Raw genomic sequence first — 19,046 nt, forward strand, 5'->3', positions numbered from 1 at the left:
AGGAAATCCAGTCAATTTGAAACCATATGGCACCCTGAAGGAGAGAGAGGAAGCAAGATATGTCAGGTAAATCAGACCATCACCTCCTTTACCATACTTCCCCTAAGACTTTGGAGGAAAAAGTCCAGTTCCCCGAGTCAAAAGCCTGGAGAACAGCGGTAAAATTGAAAGCACCAGAAGTACTTCAAGTTCAGCCATCACTGAGGAAAGAAATCACTGTGGAAAGGGGATAAATATTCCTTATCACCATCAACAATAACTGACACAAATAGGTGATCAAAAAGATCACCAGTCTTACTTCCTACTCAATCTTCACAGCCAACATGTAGGGACTTTTTTAGAGGAAAAGGTAGCCTGTCCCAACTGCTATCTACAGGGCAAGCAACTTAACCTACTTATAAACAACAAGGCACCCTACAGGAAAGAAGCAGAAGCAATTTTGTCTCCCTGAATCTTAAGATGGACATACTAAGATCCTTAACTGAAGAGCTTTTAGAATAGCAATATCAGCCCAGGGACCTTGTCCATCAACCTAGAAAGAAATAAATCCCTATGGAAAAAAGCTTGGCAATTACTATTGTAGGTACTATATAGGCCTATAGTCACAGCAACTGAAGACCTAGGAAACAAAAGTTCTTACCTACAAATTCCTTGGTACTAGCAAATTGTTCAAAATCTGATATCATTTTACTGGTGAACATTATATTTAAGAAATTATTACCATCTACTCTGATGTTGTATTCAAAGAACGATGGGATTTTTTCCATGAGACTTGGAGGTACATTTTTCATTATTTGTTTTTTCTACCATTAGAATCTTAATTTCTTGAGGGGGGGGACTACATTTCTATTCATATCCACTGCATTTGTTATAGAATTTTGCACACAATAAGCAATTAATAAGTTCTCCATTCATTCATAGATGAAAATGATTTTTGACAAGATATAATACATGTTGGTGTTACAAATGTGAGAAATTATGTTAATACATTTTTCTTTTTCATGATAAATGTCAGTCTAACACCAATATACAATATTATGTGTAAGGAGAATAAACGAGAGGTCTTTACAAAAAGATCAGTGGTAAAGCCAAGATGTCCATTTTCATCATCACTAGTCAAGATAGCGCTAGAAAGGCTACTTATAGCAATAGGCCAAGAAAAAAGGAATTTAAGGATTAATCAAAGAGGAAAAAATTATAATATTTTGCATATAAAAATATTTTACTTAGATCTTAGGAAATCAATTAAAAAGTAATTCAAACCATTGACACTTTCTAAACATTTTAATGTTATAATATAAATCAAAATAAATTATCAGCATCTTTGTCTGTTACCAAATAAAAAACTACCAGGTAGTGATTTTATTTGAAATATTTATAAAAAATATAAAATTTCTGAAAGCCTGATAATCAAGATATTCATAGGAACAATATGAATAAAATTATGAATTTAGAAAAATTTATGAAAACAAATCTAAAAAACTGGAGAAAAATTAATTACTCATGGGTAGGCTGAGCCAATATGATAAAAATGATAATACTAGCTACTCAGTTTGTTTACATAGTGCCACACCAATCATATCATCAAAAGCTCATTTTATATATCTAGAAAAAAAATTCTTCTGGGGAACAAAAGATGGAGGCTCTAAAGTGATTTAATAAAAAAAAGGAGAAGGAAGGGAGCCTAACAAAATCAGAACCCAAAATATAATATAAATTCTATCATCCAATTTATTTTCACAAAAAAATCATCACAACAATTTGCTACTGGTTCAGAAATAGAGAGGGTGATCAGTAGAACAGATTAGTTAATAGATGAATGAATAAGAATAATAACAATGATTAAAAATAATAATAAAATCATGAGTGAATGAACAAAGGAACTATTCAGATAAACCCAAAGACTCCAGTTATTAGAGCAGTAACTCACCATTTCATAAAAAAAAAATATAAAGTAATCCGGTAAAACTAAAGTATAAACCAACTTCCCACACCACATGCCAGGATAACTCAAAATGGCTATATGACTAAAACATGAAGTATGAAATTTAAAAAAAGATGAGAGGAATGAGGATAAAAATCTGTCAGATTTTCCAAAAGGGAAGAATTAATGAACAATAAGAGAATCAGAAAAGGTGAAATTGATCATTTTGATTATATAAGATTAAAATGTTTTTGTACAAACAATATGACTTCAGCTAAAACCAGAAAAGGAGGAAATGGCAAAAAGTTTTGCTGTAAGTTTCTGTGGTGAAGATATAAATTTCTAAGATATGTGATTCATATATTCATATTCTAAGGAAGTGATTCAAATATATAAGAATAAGAAGTATTCTTCAAGTATTAAAAGTTCAAAGGATATAAACAGACAGCTTCCAGATTAAGAAATTCAATTTACTAAGAGTGATAAAAAATTATTTGAATCACTAATATTTTTAGATAAATACAAATTCAAATGGCTCAGAAAGTCTATCTCACATCCATTAGATATAGTAAAGTTGTTATAAAAAGGAAAATTACAAATCCTTGAGCAGCTATGGGAAAGATGACATAATAGGAGCAGCTAGGTGGAGAGTGGATAGAAAGCCAGGCCTGGAGATGGAAGGTCATGGGTTCAAACTTGGCCTCAGACACTTCCTAGCTCTATGACCCTGGGCAAGTCTCTTAACCCCAATTGCCTAGCCCTTACTGCTCTTCTGCCTTGAAACTTATAATTATTATTGACTCTAAGATAAAAAAATAAGGTTTTTTTTTTAAAAAAACAAAAGGAAAAGGAAAAGGAAAGGAAAGATGACCTGCTTATAGGACTGTAAACTGATCCAAACATTTTAGAAAGCAAGTTGGAATCATTTCTCAAAAGCTATTAAATTATAATATCCTTTAAACAAGCCTATAATATCCTGTGAAGCAAGCCGTGTGCTTGTTCTAAGTCACAAAAAAGAGGTAAAAGACCTACACACACAAAAAAAAATTTTTAAGGCTTTGTTTGTTGTGGTAAAGAATTAGAAACTGTCCCTTAACTGGAAAATGGCTGATGGAATAAGACTGTTGTAAGAAATGAATAGGAATGATTTTGGAGAAACATAGGAAGATTTATGTGAATTAATGCAGAGTTAAATGACAAGAACCAGGGAAACAATTTATATAATTACAACAGTAATGTGAAGACAACTTTGAAAATATCATGAAGTGTAATTAAGACTTTGAACAACCATGATTCAGGAGGAATAATGATTAATTATTATAATTCATATGAAATATGAATATTATTATATAGAGAGTATATTGAGATTTTTTTAGACATGGGTAAGGCATAAATTTGTTTTCCTTGACTCTATATGATTGTAAGAATCCATTCGGTTTTTCTTACTTTCTCAATGTGAGGAAAGGAGTTCAGTGTGGTGGATATAGGAGTAAGAAAAGCATATTTTTGAAAAAATAATTTTAACAATATGAATTGGCTTGAGAGGGAGGGCACTAAAAATAATGGCGATCATAAAAACTTCATGGAAAAGATAGCTTCTTAAGCTTCTTCCCAAAGGAAGATGGGAACTCTATATAGTAAAAATGAGGGAGTGAATTCCACATATGTAAGCATAGCTAGTCAAAGGATACTGAGAAAGCTAGAATGTCATATAAGGAACAAAAAGACAAGATTTCAAAAGAGAATTTAAAGCTATAAAAGAAAAAAATTAGAATTTAACAATTTTCAGGATTTGTAACCTTACAAAAGCAGAAATTTTTAAAAAATGAATTAACATATTGGCAAAAGGTGAATCCACAGACCAAAGGAGAAAAACAAATTTGGAAATCCAAAATATTGATGTGGAAGAAAATCTGACATAGGATAAGTAACAGAAAATACTGCAATATATAAGGTGGATGAACTTGACGTTACGACATACTCCTTGGATCATACGATGATATTTCTTGCCTAATTTCAATCTATCACAGGGAGACATGGGGGTGAGGACAGCTTATTTTCAGCCACATCAAACTTGTACTGTGTGATGATGAAGTTGGTTAACTATCTATTAAGACAGAAGAGTTAGTTACATAGTAAAAAATCTGGCAACTGGTCATTTTGAGTTCTCTTTTTAGCAACTGTAATACTTACAGACTATTTCAAGCTGGTAAGGAATTGAATGGGTAAAGAAGTATCTGTCTTTTCGCTCAGTTAAGACTCAAGGCAGTGACCACATATTCATTTCTGACTTAGTATTTGTACTTTCCTGATCAAGTATCTCAGGCTAGATGTGCCCCATACTGATGGCAACCTTTTGAGTTCAGCAAGGTCTGAAGGTCCTGAGAAATCCTGGAAAAGAGCAGATGTAGCAACTCTGAAATAACAGTGGGGAGTATCACCTTTGGGTGCTTAGAAATCCACTAGAGAAGTTATCTAAAGGAGAGAGCAGCATTAGTGAGTGTGAGTTACTCATCAAAGAGAGAAATTCAAGATATGAAATCAAAGGGTTAGCAGAACAGGGTGGCATGCAGCAGTGAGTAAAGCAAATCAGAGGACTACAACTAAGAGGACTCAAATCAAGACAATTCAAAGCGGGAAGAATTTCCAGACTCAAGAGTTGGTATTTTATCCCCTCCGTCACACATATTCTCTACATGTTTAACTCACTACCATTCTAAATCTAACAATCTTCTTTCAGAAGACATATGAGTATCTGTGAGAGAAAACACTGCAGACTTTGGAGGGAAGACTTAGTTTAAATTGTTCTTGCTATATCATCTTAATGAATACCTTTGCTTAACCCTGAAAGAAGTTAGTCACACTCTGGGGGATCTAACCCACAAATGCAAGTATAAATTGGGGGAGACACTCCTGAAGCAGTATCACCTATATTTCATTTTTTTAAATTTTGTTTAACTAGTCCACGTGGAACATTTTCCCCTGGTTTCAAGAATCATGTTCCTTCCCTCCCCTCCTGTAGCTGACCCACAATTCCACTGGGTATCACCTATACTTCTAATTGAGGTGAAGCTTCTAACCTCCTTCCTTTTGAAAAAAAGAGGTTAACTTTGAACGGTGCTTTTTACATAGTCGGCACTTCATAATAAATATATATTGAAATTAATTGTTAAATTGACTTAAGTTGTTTATGTCCATTCTTTGAGGTATTAGACATGACAACCATTTGCTCTTACGAGATAGCTTGGGGACGAGTTTGATTTTTCTTCATGTCAAAGTGACAGACTCTCATTTACAAGGACTGCTGGATTCTTTTCTCATCATTTTCAGGGCTGTCTATCTCTAAATCACTGCTTGGTGAGCAGCCACAAGATAGAATGAGGTAGGTCACAATTTTTGCACTGTGCAACTTTTCTGCTCCACAGTCAGTGAAATGTCTGTGATTCATTGATCTCTAAGTCCCAAGAGATGGTCTGTATTTTTTACAGATTATTATTATCTTTGTGAAGGCTGTTCTGGCTACTTTTGCCGTCTGTGCTTTTGAAACTAACACCTATGGTGAAAGACTGATTGTATACAGGAAACTAGAGATAACCATTGTTGGAAAAGTGTAATTCATTTGGAGTTATGCAGGAAAGCAATCAGGAGCCTCCAACACCAGGCAATGAAACCAGTAGATGTTCTACTTGCTAAATATTGAAAAGACCCACATTTCTATAAGAGAACACTCTCTCAAGGCCAATCACTCGATAAAGTAATAACAGCTTATTCTAACATTTTTTTCTAAACATTCACTAAAACAGTAGCAATAGCATTATTTCTTGGTGATATGGTATCAAATACCAATCCTTGACAAATTAAATGAATTAACTAAAAAAACGTTACCTTCCATTTGAGAGTCAATACTACATATTGGTTTAAAGGCAGAAGAGTGGGAAGGGATAGGCAATGGAAGTTAAGTGACCTGCTCAGGGTAAATCAGCTAGGAAGTGTCTGAGGCCAGACTGAACTAAGGACTTTCCACCATCACTAGGCCTAGCTCTCAATCCATTAAGCTACCTAGCTGCTTCCCAAATTAACTTTTTTAAAAGAGAAAATCCCAAATTAAAAACATCCCTAAACATTTTCAATAGCCTCTCATTTTTTAATAGATAAATTTTCCATTCATTATATATTTGATTGGGTATTTTTTGGTCCAGATTTATGATTTCATAAGTATTAGGATATGCTAATCCTAATAGATATCTTTATTAGGATATCTACTGATACAGATCAGTCACTGGTCTCCAACTTACAGTCTTAGAGAGTTGTTGGGCCAATGGACGTAATTTCGAAAAAGAGTAAAAAAGAAGAGGAAATAGAATAGAATACAATACTACAGTAATCTCTCTTTGCCATTCTCTTAGGACACAGGCATCTGGAAAGTGGCCAGCCCACCTGGTGCTACTTATTTCTAAGTTCTTCTGTTTCTGTTCTGTGTGAGAAAAACTCAATTGCAGTATTGATTTGAAAGCATGTTGCATTGTATCCAAAATAGTTAAGCCTATAAGAAAAACATGCGTAGAAGAGTTTCAAAGGTAGATGGATTTGGTTGGTAGTTACTTCATCACTAGACCTTGAACTTGGCAAACAAATCTTGAGGATATTTTAAAAAATCATTGAAAATGTAAGTTGTCTTTTCTTTTTACATTGCTTTCATTTCCAAATTAATCATTTCTCACATGGAGAACTTAAACTGAAAAGGAATGAGCAGTTCAGGAAAATAGCCTATCAAGCAGGTCCTTTCTCTGACATATGCTAGCTATAGGTACAGACAAGTCATTAAAACTCTCAAGGTTTCAGTCAACCCTAAGACTAAGGGACAGCTGGGCGGTTCAGTGGATTGAGAGCCAGACCTAGAGACAGGAAGTCCTGGGTTCAAATCTGTCCTTAGACACTTACATAGCTGTGTGACTCTAGGCAAGTCACTTAACCCCCATTGCTTAGCCCTTATCGCTCTTCTGCCTTGGAATGTACAGCACTGATTGACTCTAAGATGGAAGGGAAGGGTTTAAAAAAAAGACTAACTTACCAATCTATGCCTAAACTATCACTTTTTGCAGATGGAAGAATGGCTTACTTAGATTCAACTAGGAAACTGTTCTAGATAACTAACAACTTCAACAATGCTGAAAGATATAAAAATAGCCCTAATGCATCAAGAGTATTTCTATATATGACCACCAAAGCCTAGCAAGAAGAAATATGAAGAGATGTTCCATTTAAAATAACTACAGAAAACATATAATACTTAAGTTGCACACAGAAAACATATGAACACAATTATAAAACACTCAATACAAACAAATATAAATTGAAATAAGTGGAGAAATATTAGTTACTTGTGGGTAGGCCAAGCCAATATAATGAAAATGTCAATATGACCTAAGTTAGTTTGTGTTCAGTGTTAAAAAAAAATATCAAAGAATTATTAGAAAGAACTAGAAAAAACAACAAAATTCATGTGGAGAACAAAAAGTAAAAAACATCAATGGATTCAATAAAAAAAGGAAAGTAATATGACTGAGGAGAGACTCTAAATCAACACTCTAATGCAAATACCAACAACATGGAAATGGGTTTGAATCAAGAACACATGTGATAGCCAGTGGAATCACTGGTGGGCTATGGGAGAGGTGGTGGGAGGGGGGGAGGGAAGAAAAGAAAATGATCTTTGTTTCCAATGAATAGTGTTTGGAAATGACCAAATAAAAATTTAAAAATAAAAAAATAGATATTAGCAATTAAACATCCATTCAGATGCACGCATTTATGCATTTGAAAATAAATTAACCACAAACTGCAAAAATAAAATAAAATAAAATGCTGGTACTGAACTAGATAAAGTAAGGGGGTCTGGCATTATCAGATCTCAAAGTATACTATAATGCTATTATCATAATAGTATATACCAAAAATAATTTCTAAATGGGTGGAATATAAATTGTTATATCAGAAGCAAATTAGAGGTTCATAGTAATATGAAAGAATGCTCTAAGTAATTAGAAAAAAGCAAATTTTAAAAATTCTGAGGTACCACATCACATCCATTACATGTGTTAAGATAACTCGGGTCACAAAAATTTAATGATTTTTGGCATAAGCAAAACCAAAGCAGCTAAAATTAGAAGGAAGGGGGGCATTTTTATTACCAGTTTCTCTAATAAAGGTCACAGTTCCATTAAAGTGATAAAAATAAAGGTCACTTCCCATTCATAGATGATAAAATTATACGAAAGGATAAATGTGTACAAAAATATCAATCACCTAGATTAATAGAACAGTAAATAGAATACTTAAATAATCCTAACAGAAAAAGAAATTGAATAAGCCATAAAGGAACTATTAAAAAAACCATGGGGACCAGATAGACTTATAAGCAAATTTTATCACATACTTAAAGAACAGTTCTTGTACTAGAGAAACTGATTGAAAAAATAGGTAAACAAGAGGTCCTACCAAATCCCTTCTGTAACAAAAATGTGATCTTGATACCTAAGCTGGGGAGTGTTGAAAACTATAGACAGGAGTCCCTGATGAACATTAATAAAAAATTCTGAAATAAAATACTAGCAAGCAGATTGCAGCAAAATATAAGAATTGAAGGGATTAGGACAATTAGGACAATAAGTTAATCGTGGGAATGAAGCAAACCGCACAAACTCCACCTTGTGACTTAATTCTTGAGCTAACTCAGTTCCTTTTCTATTCTATTACCAGTTTAGTCCATGTTCTCTTGTGAGAAAACTTTGTTCAACTATGAGAAGTGAGAAAAAACCTTATTGTATTATTTGAACTAAGCACTGTATGCCTGGGGAGCTGGACCATTTCTACTTACTGCTTAGAGAAGCTTAACTAAGGAACTAGATTATGCTGATAAGAAATCCAGTCAATACATTTCCTAGCAACCCATATATCTCATCTGAAAACTGAGTCTACTGTGGTCAATCATGTTTCCATGTTCCTTTGTTCACAGACCACTGCAAGGAATGGAACACCTAATTCTGACTTCAGGGAATGGCACTTGTTCATTGTCCCTCTCAACTTAGAAAATACTTCATCTTTCCTCCAATTAGAAATCAGACTCCTTAATGTTGTATACTGATTAATAGTTTTGTTTTAATTAACTGGCCATATCTGATTGTTTTTTAATGTATAAAAATCTGTCTCTGTCTGTATTTGGGGGTCAGTGCCAAAACTAAGGAAAGGTACTGGTCTCAATTTGTTGGGTAATTGCCATGCAAAGCTTGATAAATAGTTATGCTCAAAAGCTAGAACCTTGGTTTCCTCAGTCATTTCATTTATCACATGCCACAACACATTACGACTTAGGTGGATTTATACTAGGAATGTGAGGCTACTTCAATATTAGGAAAACCATAAGCAAATTATCAACAAAAACAAAAGTTGCAATATTTTTTAAAGACTTTTAGTTTCTGGTGTTAAAATGCTAGAAAGCATAAGAATAAGTGGAAGAAAAATGGTATCTAAAAGCAAGAGCAATGCTCACTGGTTCACTGGGCTGTATCTAAATCAAGTGCCAAACCCTTGATAATTCTAATGCATTCTGATTGGAACATCAAAATGACTTAGACAAGACATCAAGCTGAAAGATAGATCCCAAATAATTAATATTTGGGTGTGAAATAATTGTTTCCTTTAGGTGGTATGACTAGACTAGATATTACCTACAATTTCATTTACATCTGAAGAGGCTAGAAAGGTGCCTATTATATTCAATTTGCCAGCTGGTAATCCAAATAAAAGATTTTAATCTGTAGAAACAAACATACATGATGATACAAAGCAGAACATATAATTCATGAAGACAGTCACTGTTTTCTTTCCTGAGAAGATATTTATTTGGTGCTATGGAGATCTGGCTTTAATTGAAATTTTAACCTTCCTCAAAGTCATTACATCATGCACTGAAGACACCAAGAAAACTTTCACTATGGCTCTTCTCCCCCATGTTTTATCAATATCATCATCATCATAATGCTGCCAACAGCAACATTTAAAAGCCAAGTTCACGATGAACAATGACAACATCCATTGAGAAGATATCAGCATTATTTATGGACCTAACAAAAAGCAATACAAATGCCCAGAAAAATCCATACAGTACAAACAAATCAATGTTCAGTTTATTCTAAATGCTATCAAATGGTGGAAAAAAATTGAGCAATGTAAATAGGAAACATGATTAGAAGAGTTAAAATGAATGACTTAGGTTTTCATGCAATCACTAGAAGTTCACCAGTGGCTCTTTTCAAAGGACAGAGATGCTATTGTTTTAGAGTATTACTGATACATGACTTTTTAAATTTACATTTCAAAGTTAATACATGTGGGGTTATAATCTCCCAAGTTTATCTCAATTTCTCTTCCAATAGCATTGTGTTATTGATTGATCTGTAGAAATAGTCAACTTCTATAGGATAGAGGGAGATGGGGGAGAGAATTATGTCTTATTTATCTCCTCATGCCCCATAATATGAACTCTAACCAGGAATACATATATTTAAGGAAGCTATCATAACTATGCACAATGCAAAGGGCATGAATTATGATTTCTATTGTGTAAAAAAGAGCACAGTGGTGAAACAAAAATTCCTATCATATTCGCAAGATATATTTTAATAACGTGTTGCTAAATATGTGCTATACTCCAGTTTCTAGCCACAAAAATTATGCCAACATTTTCAGTATCTTCTGAATTTCATAAACTGAGCCAAAGTTCTGGTTACCTTCTCCTGTGTTAATTATATGACCAACAAATATCCCCCTCACAACTACATCATCTACTTTAAATATCTCTTTATTCTTCTCCCCATACTCACCTTTTTTTTCCCACTGATTTTAAACACTGTATTTCTCCACTATAAGAGTAAGATTCATGACCTGCTTACTGCCTTTATTACGATCACCATGGTAAGTAATGTAATAGGAAGCTAGATGATAAAATACATACAGTGAGACTGGAGTCAGGAAAATCTGACTCCACATTCAGGCTCATACACTTACAGGTAAGACGATGAAAAATATAATTAAATTCCAGGGGAAGCTGGGTGGCTCAGTTGATTGAGAGCCAGGCCTATATATGGGAGGTCCTAGCTTCAAATCTGGCCTCACACAATTCCTAACTGTATGACCCTGGGTAAGTCACTTAACCCCCAAGAGCCCGTACTGCTCTTCTGCATTAGAACCAATACAAAGAGTGACATTTTGTAAGAACAATGGTCACCCTTTCTCAATTAGGCTATAATCCTGCTTTAGTATCTTTTTAGTACCTAGATAAATTTAGTACCTAGATAAATAGTTGCCTTTCTAGGGTTCTCTACTCTTTTGAGTTTGAATTTCAAAAATTCTACTGAGCTTGTACTCTCAATAAAAATGTATCACCATTCTCTATAGCTTCAAAGATCTATTTTTCCTCTGTAGAATTATAATCAATTTTGTAGGATGCTATTCTTAGTTGCAAGTTTCTTTTCCCTTCTCCTTTTGGCATATAATATTCTACAATGTCATATCTTTTACAACAGTTGCTATTAATTCTTAGTTAACATACTGTGTTTCCTTCGTATTTGATCTCTTTATTCTTGGATGCTTGCAATGTTTTCACTTGGATGTGAAAACTCTGAATTTGGCTTATGACATTTCTGTCGGTGCTCAATTTGGATTTTCTTGCAGGATGTGATCAGTAGAATTTTTCTATTTTAATTTTGACTTCTGGCTCTGATAATTCTGTACAATTTTCATATTTCTTGAAATTGAATATCTAGGTTGTTTGAAGAATTTTGTGGGGGGACAGAGTTGGCTAAGATTTACAGAGACTTTACAGATCACAAGCCTATGAAAAGACTAGACATTTGATCTGAAATATTTTGACTCTGGGAAATCCTTAATTTAAATATTGTGTAATTATTGTGTAATTATGTGTAAGAGTTAAACTAATTTGAGCTTTCTCATTCATCATCCCCTCTCCAACCAGTCCCTATGCTCTGACAGGACTACACAACAGGACCCATAACTAACTGGCTTGTGCTCTGGAATCCAGTCATCAATTTCCTTGATGATGATGCTGCAGTCTCTGTCAGCACACAGTCTCCACTCTCAATCCACTATTCTGTGGAAGCTATTAATAGAATGCAACTCCATATGCCCCCTATGCTTCACAAGGAATATAGCAAACCTGAAATTTGATCTGCCTAAGGTTGCAGTGATCAGGCAAAGAATTAACAAGAGGGGGAAATGGGGCAGGATGCTAGAATGTGTTTGAGGGAGGGAAGATCTACCAGGTCTGTGTGAAGGAAAGGGGACTTGACTCCAGCTGAGGCTAGTGCTCTCCCTCCAGCAGCCACTTGCAGAAGAAAGTAAGCAAATTCCCCACTGGGAGAAGTAATCGAGAGAGCTTTGAGCTTTACCTTTCAGAAAAACCACCATAAGAAGGGAAGGAGTTGGAAAGTGACTGATACATGTGTAATTACCATCAAATTTTATTGTCTTCTCAAGGAGGGAGGAAGGGCAGGAGGAAGGGAGAGAAATTATAACTCAACATTTTTTGAAAATTAATGTTAAAAATGTTAAATTTAACTCGGAAATATTCAATGAAGCAAAAATTTAAAAAATTCTTTATCCTTTATAAAAGGGGAAAAATACATAAATTAACAAAGATTGTATAAACACCCCTGGGAGGTGGGTAATATTATTATCCCAATATTACAACTAAAGAAACGAAAGCAAACAGAGGTCAACTTGTCCAGGGTCACAAAGCTAATACTAAGAGACCATGTTTGAATTCAAGTCTTCTTGACTCCATGTCCAACACACTATACACTAAAACACTTAATTACATCTAAGCTAAACCATTTAATTGAAAGCAAATTCAGAGAGCTTGAAATGTGGCAGCAAGGAAATACAAGAGTACACAAGAAAATAAATGAAAGAGAAGAAATGCACTATTGATATCACAGAGTCCTCTTATTTGACTCCTCTACCTGCCTCCCAAACTTCTTCCTCCCTATTATGGCTTATCTAAGAAGACTATTCAAAGATCCACCCTAAATGGTATTTTTAGGATCTATCCTTTTGTGAGGTTCTGTAATTGATTTTTTTTGCCAGTTTTTACATATAGGGAGATACATAGATAAGATGTATGGATCACTGAAGTAGGAGATGATCTAATACAATCACACTCATTGTGCATGTGAGAAAGAGAAGCGAACTGCAGGCCAGAGTGGTGAAGGTAATACTCCAAGGTCACAGATTAGTATTAAAGCCACAAATCAAACCTAGTATACAGACTCCAAGTCCAGTGCTTCTTTTACTACCCTGTGAGGCTTGATGATACTTTTTGTATCCGCAGAAAGCAAGAGAGGAGCAATAAACTTCTCCCCAAACTTTCCTTTATAGACAGCTCAGAATTTTTCAGCTAACTTCACTTCCCAAATCAGCTCCTTTGCTGCTAATTGTGACTCCAAGAACATCATTGCCGTATATCCACAACCACTACCCCAGTTACCTCTACCCATTTGTGCCTTCCTTTGGTGTATTGTCTCTCCGTATTCACATTAGATGGTAAGTGCCTTGAAGGAAAGGGCTATACAGCTTGTTCTTATTTGTATCATTGGCACTTAGCATAATGGTTGGCACATAGGAAGCTTTTAATAAATGTTTATTGACTACGAATAACAAGAAAAGCTCTTGTCACGTATTCTTGTCACGTATTACTTACTGACATACATTTCAGACAATGTTCAAAAGGATGGTGCTCGCAGGAAGTAGGCTGTATTAGAAATGTATCCAAATACTCAAGTATGAGTTTTTAAAACATCGATTATTTCAGGACAAAAGATCCAGAAGCTTTTCTGAGTGAGAATTAAATGGCAATTCAAGTAGGAAAGTAATAAGACTACAAATAACCACACTCTCTGAAAAGCTCAAAACAATTCTAGAGGAAGGAGAGGTATCCCAAACTTTTCTCACAGGAGAGTCCTAGTCAGCATATGTGCCCATGAAACAAAGTCCTAGCCTGACAGTCTGGGGGCATTCCACCAGATCATTGATATTTGGGGGAATTGTAAGGGCCGAGGGTGGGAAGGAAGGATTTAAAAAATGAACGTCCATAAGACATGCCAAAGCAATATCTTTAGCTTCATCATCAGTCCTCTGGATCAAAAACCATAACTCTCTGGTGCCCCCTAGCTATGACAGATAGCTTTTGCATATTCTGTCCAATTACAGGCCACCATTCCACTTCTTGGCCAGTTCTACACCATGGAGATGGCACATGTACTCTGTTCTCGTTATATGTGATTTCCTCTCTACAATATAAGTTCGTTGGGAAGAACCCAGAAGAGTCTGGCTTGCTTACAAATGTATCCCTGGTACTTAGCACAGTGCCTGGCAGAGTTAGCACTAATAATTAATAAAGTTGTTTAATTAATCCATAAATGCTCACATCTACCTACATGAGCACTGTCTCTCGTTTTTAATTTCACCCTAAAAGTTTCCAATAAACACATTGCATTGGAAATAGTCATTTCATCATAAATGCCAAATGGCAGGGGGAAGAAGATGCAATCTTCTAACCACTGTCTGTCACAAATATTAGTAGATTAACTACTTTAAGGTTTCTTGGAATTGTTCTGTGCAAGCTAAAATCTGTTCAGTCAAAATGATTTTGGCTTTTGTCCACATATATTAATTTTGCCCAGAAGCATTCCAGAAATTTAATTAAGCTGGCAAGTTAGCTCCCTCTCATGGTCCATCTCAAATGCAGTCGACATTTGTGAAACCTAAATTCATGCTAAAATTTATTTTGGCATCCAATTTCTGGACTAAGCACCCCCACATTTTTTTGTTCAAGTAACATTTTTCACTTGTCCAAGAAAAACAGATTAATTTTTACAACACATATTTTCCCAAATCCATACTGGGAAAATGGTTGACATTCAATTGGAAAAGTGAGGATGTAAGCCCTAGATACAAAGAGGCAAACTATTGCATGTTGTTTTCTCAGTTGATGCATTGCACTCATGTTTATTAATGGACATATGATAATGGAAACTGATGCAGAATAGATTGCTATCACTTACTAGTATATTTTTATTTTTTGTAAATTTTGTGTATTAAAATGTTGACTGCATCTCTTGAACCTTATAAGACCTAACTGCTCTTTCTCGGTTTTAATCATCCAGGATGGAAGTTGCACTATTTCAAAATGTGACAGAAAAAACCATCACAATAAAAAACCTGAAAATAGTAACGAGTATTGCAGTCAGTGTTGACTAATGTAGTGTAGAGTAGGCCATTGCCAGGGAAAACAATGACAACGGTGGCAGCAGGAGCCCTCTTGTTGAAAGGAAATTAAGGGAAGCAAGTGACAGAAGTATAGAAAACGAAGCTAACATTTTGTCTAGGAAAACATCTTATTATTGGCCTGATACAAAATGCCTACATTATGAATCACAACCCTTGCTTATTTCTAAGTCAGTCTCATATTTTGCTATGACCCACTGGATATAAATTCCTCCTGGAATTCTCTCAGGTTTCACAATCTGATTCTACATTCAAATGGTGATTCTGCACTATACTCACCCAGGAATATCCTGGAAATGGCCCACCTCTCAAAATCCTCAAAACCAGGAAGACTTCAAAAATACTGTATTTTCCCACTTAGCTACAACCTATGATAATCCCCAGCCATAAAACACAAATAATGCACCTGGCACCTCCACTATGGGAACCTTTGGAAGAGTATTTTTCTGAGCTTCTCCAATAGCCCTGAGCTCCAATCTTCAAACTATCTTTCTATCCTAATACTTGAAGATCTCCAAAAATAAGCAGATGGATAACACACCAGGCCATCATGAAAAGAGGACCATATATCTAGGTTATTGCCATGCTTGACCTTGTTCAGCATTAGGTAAGATGGAGAACAATCTTTTCCTTCCTGTTCTACCTTTAGAGCTTCTTCAAAGCTCCCCAGAATGCCTGTTTTTGGTTCCAGCTACCTTCAAATCTCTTATAGGTATGAATAGAAGGGTGAGTTATTTATTCTGTAGGTCCAGAGTTTATTCTTTCCACAAGTGTACAAACCAAAAATGGCTTGCCCCAAATTTGCTTTGAATTTTGCTAACTCTTGCTTCTTTGTGTTTAGTTTCCACCTGTGTAACCAGAGAGCTAGAGAAAAAAGAATCCTACAAACTTTAGAGCTAAATGCATCCTTGGAGAAGATTGTGTTCTCATTTTAAATATGGAAAGGGAACCATAGATATGTGAAGTAAATTACCCGATAAAACATCATCAGAATGACAGGGTGGGAAACAGAACCCAGGTCTCTTGACTCTCAGTTTAAGAATCTTTCTACTATATGTATGATTTTGTGAGGCTAGAAAAGTTCTGTATTTTTCCCCTGATTCGCTTTCTGTATAAATACTTGGGAAACTATTTCTTATTGGTCTTCTTTTGTCAATAATTCTTCAAAGGACTTGTACTAAGCTGAATTCTAAATGACTTAATTCTGCAAAAAAAGTTGCTTTGAATGAACAAATCTTCAATCCTCTACTCAAGTTAGATCAAAACAGAGAATACAAGAAATGTCACTATTTTGAAAATCCATTAAACCCTGCCCCCAATGCCCACCTTATATTTAAATGACAAATCCCCTCTCATTCCAAAGAAGGGTTTGCACTGAAAAAAAAAAGTGTTATTCTCTGATGGAAGCAGGAAGAAGGGAAGGAATATCTCCTATTTATGAAATGGAGTTAGAAGTTAATTAAAAATAATTTAATTGTACTATATAATTATCTTACAGACTGTGTAGAGCTAAGAGACCCAAGGGAGGCAGTTATTTGGAGGAATGTTTAATCTTTTTGTTTCTTTGTTTTTAGTATATTATTCATTAAACAATGGTAATTCCTCCCAATTCCCCTCTGACACACATACACTTATAAAGCAGAAAAGACCTTAAACAGACTCCTTCCTATTAGGAGAGAACCTGAGTTTGTCAAATTATTCGAGCAAACTGCCACTGAACAACTAGAACAGTTCCAAACAAATGCTACTTGTGAAAACAAAACATGACAAAAAAAAGTCCAACTACAAAGAGGGCCATCTCAGCAGGTCCCAAATGCCTTTCTAACTCTATTTTCGGCAATATTACCCAGGTGAATGATTAATTTAAAATTCTCTTTTGCAAACTAGAATTCAGGTATTAGGTTCAAAATTATACTGCTGATTTTTTAAAAGCCAGTAAAGTATTTGTAGTTAAAATGGTGATATGGCAAAGCCAACATCAACCACAAACCCTCCAGTCATAATCAAAATAAGAACTAGCATTCATATAACAATTTAAGGTCTGCAAAGCTCTTTATAAAAGCAGCAGCATTTTATCTTTGCAATAACTCTGAGATGTAGGTGCTATTATTATTCCTATGAATTGAGGCAAATAGAGGTCAAGTGATTCATCTAAGGTCACAGGACCAGTAATTATCTGATGCTGGATTTGAACTTGGAGTCTTTCTGACTTCAAATCCAGTGCTTTATCCAATGCACTAACTGAGGCTAAAAATATACCTGGAGGCACAATGAGAAAGGAAAATAAAAAGAAGTGGTTATTACCTCTTTTATCCAATGCAAGATTTCCTAGGAAGACTTTAAGAAGTTCTGAGGAATAAAAAGCAGGCAGAGGAAAATGGCACACTATCCATACAGTCCCTGTTGCAGCCACAACAGGACACAGGATTAGCAGTGCCCACAGGCAAGAAAGAGCCCCAGGGAATAAAACCAGAGCCACTCCAAGTACAGGAGTTGAGAAACAAAGCAACAAGGGTCTTCTAAGGAGGCCTGCTACCAGCATGATCAGCAACATTCAGTCAGGGCCTCTTAAGGCAACGGCAAAAAGTAAAGCCAACTACCATTTTCAGACTGCGCAAAGAGCACATAGAAGAAGGGTCAAGACTAAAACCTGAGTGGAGCAAATAGAGGACTGAAAAAATTGCTAGATCTCTACAGAAATTGTAATATAGTCTTAGCTGTACCATCCAGAATTACATAGGCAGTGGAATCTCTATTATGGGAAAATAGGACCCAAGAAGGCCTAATCCCTTTTATATATATTTAAGAGTGTGGAAAGAAGAGAATCTGAATCAAGTACAAAATCCAATTTAGAAATTGAAGATAGAGGTATAATGAACAGGTCAAATTCCTCCATCATGGCACATCACCAGACCACTCCAACACAAACATCATAGAATATTAGTGAAGGAACAATAAATCAGTCAAACTTATGTTTACTATGGGCTACTAGCTCTGGAGCACAGATGATTGGGAGGACAAGTATACCTAGAGTCAGAGCAAGTGAAGGACAGGGGCAGCCCCTTGTATGAGGACCTGGGTTTGGAGTTGCCTGCTTTTAAATACAATCATATATACATACATACATAAACAAACAACTAAGGAAATAAATAATAAGTGAATAAACGAATAAGAAATGAGTGTCATTTGTTCACCCTGGGCTCTGCTCGGAGAGCCTTCCCTTTCCTTCGCTGAATAGATTATCCAATTCACTACATCTATTTTTGGCCACCTCTAATCAATGGACATTTCTTCATTCTGTCTACCCTGAAATTTAGAAAAGAAAAATAAGTTCTAATAATGTCTACCTGTGACAGTGTCCTGAAAGTCCTGGGGTTCTGGAGCTGTCCGGTCTTTGCTGTGCCCTTGCCCCACCCTTTTCTCATTCTTACCTTCTTGCTGGTGTCTCCCTCTTTTGCATCTTATGCCCTGTCCTTTGCTTCCTCCTTTCTCCTTCCTCTCCCTGAACCTCAGTCTCGGTTGTCTCTCCAACTTCGTTTCAGACATTCCCTTTTTCTCTTGACATCCTCCTCAATCCTTCTTCTCTCATTCCTTTATTTTTCTCCCTAAACATATCCTTCCTTCTTCAATTTTCTCTTCCCGTTCCTTTCCTCACTTCTCCATGCTCAGTCCCCAAGGTCTTTCCAAACCATCTTCCTTGATCTTCCTCCTCTTTCCCTTGCATCCTCTTCAGCACATTTTCCTCTCAACTCCTTTTACC

The sequence above is a fragment of the Monodelphis domestica genome, chromosome X (genome assembly GCF_027887165.1).
Source record: "Monodelphis domestica isolate mMonDom1 chromosome X, mMonDom1.pri, whole genome shotgun sequence".
Classification (NCBI taxonomy): Eukaryota; Metazoa; Chordata; class Mammalia; order Didelphimorphia; family Didelphidae; genus Monodelphis; species Monodelphis domestica.